The sequence below is a fragment of the Palaemon carinicauda genome, chromosome 28 (assembly GCF_036898095.1).
Source record: "Palaemon carinicauda isolate YSFRI2023 chromosome 28, ASM3689809v2, whole genome shotgun sequence".
Taxonomy (NCBI): Eukaryota; Metazoa; Arthropoda; class Malacostraca; order Decapoda; family Palaemonidae; genus Palaemon; species Palaemon carinicauda.
In genome coordinates, this window is record NC_090752.1 from 63,740,498 (window position 1) to 63,745,497 (window position 5,000).

At 36.2% G+C, this 5,000-nt stretch overlaps 1 protein-coding gene across 1 annotated transcript in view; it reads right to left on the reverse strand.

Annotated features, from left to right (window-relative positions):
- The window catches only part of LOC137622072 (uncharacterized), a 74,470-nt gene that overhangs the window by 5,303 nt on the left and 64,167 nt on the right, over positions 1 to 5,000 (reverse strand). The gene's annotated exons all lie outside the window — the stretch shown is intronic.

Sequence of the window (5,000 nt, forward strand, 5' to 3'; positions counted from 1 at the left end):
TAAAAGAAGGAAAAATAATAATAAATAAAAAGCATTCTAAATTATCTTAAATAATTACGATACTAAATGATGCTATTTGCTACTTTTCTTCTCTCCTTCCAAACAGCTGAAGATCCTACGGAGGGTTCAGGTATCATAATAATAATAATAATAATAATAATAATAATAATATAATATTTTTTAATATGTTTTAAATATTACAATCAAACCATTCTTTTCTTTTAAAACAATTCCATTTCCATGATCAATTCCTGTCGGATAATTACTGGTACCCTAAAATCAATACCAGTAGCATCTTTATAATATAGACGGTATCCCATCAGTCCATATCCGATGAAAAGAATAAATAAATTAAATGACTCTAGGCACTCTCTCTCTCTCTCTCTCTCTCTCTCTCTCTCTCTCTCTCTCTCTCTCTCTCTCTCTCTCTCTCTCTTCCCAACAGTGGATGGACTAGAACCAATCTGGGAATCTGCTCACAGAATAGAGAAGTTTAAAGGTTTAAAGGCCGAACATGAATGGCAGAGGGAAAGGGAACTGATATTGCTCTATCAAGCAGGACAATGTCCTAGAGAATGACCATATATACATATGATCAGCGTCCAAGCCCCATCTCCACCCAAGCTAGGACCAGAGAGAGCGAGGTAATGGCTGCTAAGTCTGCTGATGACTCAGCAGGTAGACATTTAAGCTCTCCTAAACCCCAATCATTAGTTCACAAGGATGGTGAGGTTGCATCGACCAAAGGAACTAACTACAGCAGGCTCGAACCTCAGTCTGGTGATTACCAGGCAAGGACGTTACCAACAGGCCAACATCGGAAGTAAAATGACCAGTGTGTATACAATGAGGCGCTGCCCAGCCAAACGAAAGCCTACCCAGCGGAACAATCCTCACCAGGAAGGACCGGGTAACCGTAAATAGAGAAAGGGTATAAGTGGGCAAATCTAGAGATAATCACCACAAATGGGGACTTCACACACACAGATCGACCGAACAGCACTTCCGGCCTGGGGCTCTTCAACTCAAGGCCATTAGCCTCCAAATGTGGGGACTGGATACCAACCCTGTATGTGAGGCAACACCACAAACAGTAGAATACATCCAGGGGGGGGGGGGGGAGGGGAGGGGGGTCGCCCTTAGAGAAGCAAACGACAACGCCCTCCTGTGGGTTCGACATTGGCGCGATAAGATATGATGATTGTGTCTTCTATTTTGTTTTTCATCCAATATAATTATCGTGCTTTTCGCTTTTTTCACTGGTCATTGCGTTCCTATGCAATTTACTGCCATTCTTTATTAGTATCTCATTTGTTCATTCATTTCTTATTAGATTTATTGGCAATTTTTAGTTCTCATCGTTCCTATTCCTCATCATGGAAATTATTGGAATTTCTGCTTATTATCCTATTCTCTTTTTGGACAATATATTTGTCCTTTTTGTTGCAGTTTGTCATCGCTCCATTCATTTGTATGAACATTATTAATTACTTTCGTCGTTTTTAATGGAATTGGAGTATAATTTCTCATAATTCACATACATTTCTTTATAGATTGCAAATTATTTTCTCTCATTATTCTTGTAACGTTTTCTATCTCTTACTGCAACTGATTATGTAAGTTACAGAATTTTTTTTAATCTGTTGACGCAAATAATGAATAAGAAGAAATGTTGATATAAATACAGTGCTCACCAAAAGTGAACCACCTCTAGCTGACACAATTTACAGCTTTTTACTTCTCCTTTGTACCATCTATTTCGCAATATAAGGGAAATTCAACACCAAAGAAGCATCCATATATCTCCCCTATTCAGTAAAGAACAACGTGTCTAGCTATATATATATATATATATATATATATATATATATATATATATATATATATATATATATATATATATATATATATCTCGAAGGTCATTGACGCCGACATCGTTTGCTATAAATAAATAAAAGGAAATTTCATTTTAAAACCATAAAATCGAAGATAATTTAGGTTAGAATATCCCCCCCCCCAAAAGAACACTTAAAAATAAACACAATAAAAAAAAACTCATTTTTTTCTTAATGAGGCGCATTTGCACCGACTCACAGCGGTGCCCTTTTAGCTCGGAAAAGTTTCCTGGTATCTGATTGCTTAGAATTATCTTATCCAACCAATCTGCGATCAGGAAATTTTTCCGAGCTATGTATATATATTCCAATCACGATTAGCAGTAGTGTTAGATGACTTCTCGGTCCTTCCCTGTACCTCAGGTAGGGGGAGAGGGAATAGTTATGCCCTGGTGAGAGGGGGTAACCCCGAGAAGTACACTTGGAACTACACCTCCCACAAATGGGCAAAACTGTCGTGTTGTTGTTAGGAAAGTGGGAGGGCTGTGGAGTGTTTAATCTGTGTGTGTGTGGGAGCAAAGCGTATCCGTCTAAATTTTTAGCTGTCATTTTGACGGATCGTGTACAATAGCTTAGCATAATTATCAAGGAATTTTCTTTGCAAGACTTCCTATCCGCATTCACTGAGCACTTCATTTATCATTTTCTGATCCCTTCTTTCACCGATGTTAATGTTTTTACTACTTTTACCCTTCTCCCTATTTCTCTCATAAGCAATTAGCCTCTTTACAATATATACTAAGGCAATAGTTCATTTAACTAGTTTTAGCCTTTTTCATCTTCATTTCACATCCACACATCACTTCCTTTAGAGGAATCTCAGTTTCACAATCCGTTGGCTTCCACGGATGCTTAAAGTACCTTGCTAAACTTTTGCATGCTTTCAGAGACTCGTAAAGTACCTTACCAATCTTTTGCATGCATCCTGCTGCCTTTATTGCTCTTTCTATACTGTGGTTCATCCCCTTTTTCATCTAAACATACTTCAATATATCATTATCTAGAATCAATCATTTCATTTTTAATACCTTTCATACTATTATTCATTTCCTTGCTCTTGATCACATTTACTTTCAACTATTCATATTAGTTATTTATTCTAGTTATTAGGCACTAAAGCTTCTATAAAAGAGAGATTGCGTGAAGACATAATATAAAACTATTTTCAGTTTATCTGGTCTGTTTATCATGCCAACAAACTATTATAAATGCCATCCATAGAAAATATCTAATAGGAATATATTCGTGCAAACATTGGGGTATCTATAACAATTATAAATGTAAATGGGTTTTTTATATGTATTCTACATAAAGTTTTTACTTCCACCTAATTTCTCTATTTATCTATCTATATATTTGCAGATTTCTGGCAATTATATGTTAATCCTTTTTTCACGGAAAGAGTGAACCTCACATGTGATAATAATAATAATAATAATAATAATAATAATAATAATAATAATAATAATAATAACAATAATAATAATAATAATAATAATAATAATAATAATAATAATAATAATAATAAAAAATAATGATATTAATAATAATAACAACAACAACAACAATAATAATAATAATAATAATAATAATAATAATAATAATAATAATAACAAAAAATAATAACAACAAAAAACAGCAACCTATAATAATGATACTAATAACAACAACAACAAAAATAATAATAACAGACTAGATTCCACGCGTGTCATGTCTGAAGGTTGTTTGGCCAAATAAAACATACCCAGGAATAATTACGAGAGTCGGGGATCGCTCGATAAATAAGCCAAAAGTCGACCTTTTTCCCGGAAGCGCCAGGATCTTGTTTACTTCAACCCTTTAGGATGTTCCAACGTGAAATCCTAACCCTTTTTCTTCGTCTTCTTCCTCACTCTTTTGATGGTGTGGAATTACCTTTCTCTCCCTCTCCTCTCCTCTCTTTCCTCTCCTTCTCTTCTCCTCTCCTCTCTTTCGTCACCTCAACCCTTTAGGAGTTTAAGATGTTCCAACGTGAAATCCTAACCTTTTTTCTTCGTCTTTTTCCTCACTCTTTTGATGGCATGAAATTACTTCTCTTCCACTCTCCTCTCCTCTCTTTCATCAACTCTCCTCTCTTTCCTCTCCTTCTCCTCTTCTCTCCTCTCTTTCGTCATCTCAATCCTTTAGGAGTTTAGGATGTTCCAATGTGAAATCATAACCTTTTTTCTCCGTCTTTTTTTATCACTCTTTTGATGGCATGGAATTACTTCTCTCTCCCTCTCCTCTCCTCTCTTTCATCAACTCTCCTCTCCTCTCCTCTCTTCTATCTCTCCTCTCCTCTCTTTCCTCAGCTCTACTCTCTCCCCCTCTCCTCTCCTCTTTCCTTACCTCTCCTCTCTCGCCCTCCCCTCTCTCTCCTCTCCTCTCTCCCCCTCTCCTCTCCTCTCCTATCCTATCCTCTCTCCCCCTCCCCTCTCCTCTCCTCTCCTCTCCTCTCCTATCCTCTCTCCCCCTCTCCTCTCCTCTCCTCTCCTCTCCTCTCCTCTCCTATCCTCTCTCCCCCTCCCCTCTCCTCTCCTCTCCTCTCCTCTCCTCTCCTCTCCTATCCTCTCTCCCCCCTCTCCTCTCCTCTCCTATCTCACCTCTCCATTCTGCTTTGTTTCTATATCTTGCCTTCAGTCTTTTTCATTATCTCCCTTTTTCAGTATTGGAGTGGGCCACGCTATTTATCTTCATACAGACAGGTCGATGATGATAAGGAGAACAAAAAGGAAAAAACCTAAACTTAAAAAGGCTTTACATGTCCCGTTTATTCTAAAAAAAAAAAGAAAAAAAAAAAAATCTTTAAACTAGGTTGAGCCTTTGGTTGTAAACTTTTAGCCGGGCGATGTGGTTATACTCTTTTGAATTTGAATGATGAAGCTTTTAGTTTTTTATCTAATTTTTGTTAAAATTATAATTATTTTCTGTTAAGTTGAAATTATAGTACTTTGGATTTGATTTCATTTTTTTTTGCTTAAGTTAAAATTATACCTTCAGATTTTTACTTTATTTTTGTTTCTGATGAGTTAAAATGATAACGCTTTTAGTTTTTTATTTGATTTTTGTTAGAATTATAATTTTAGC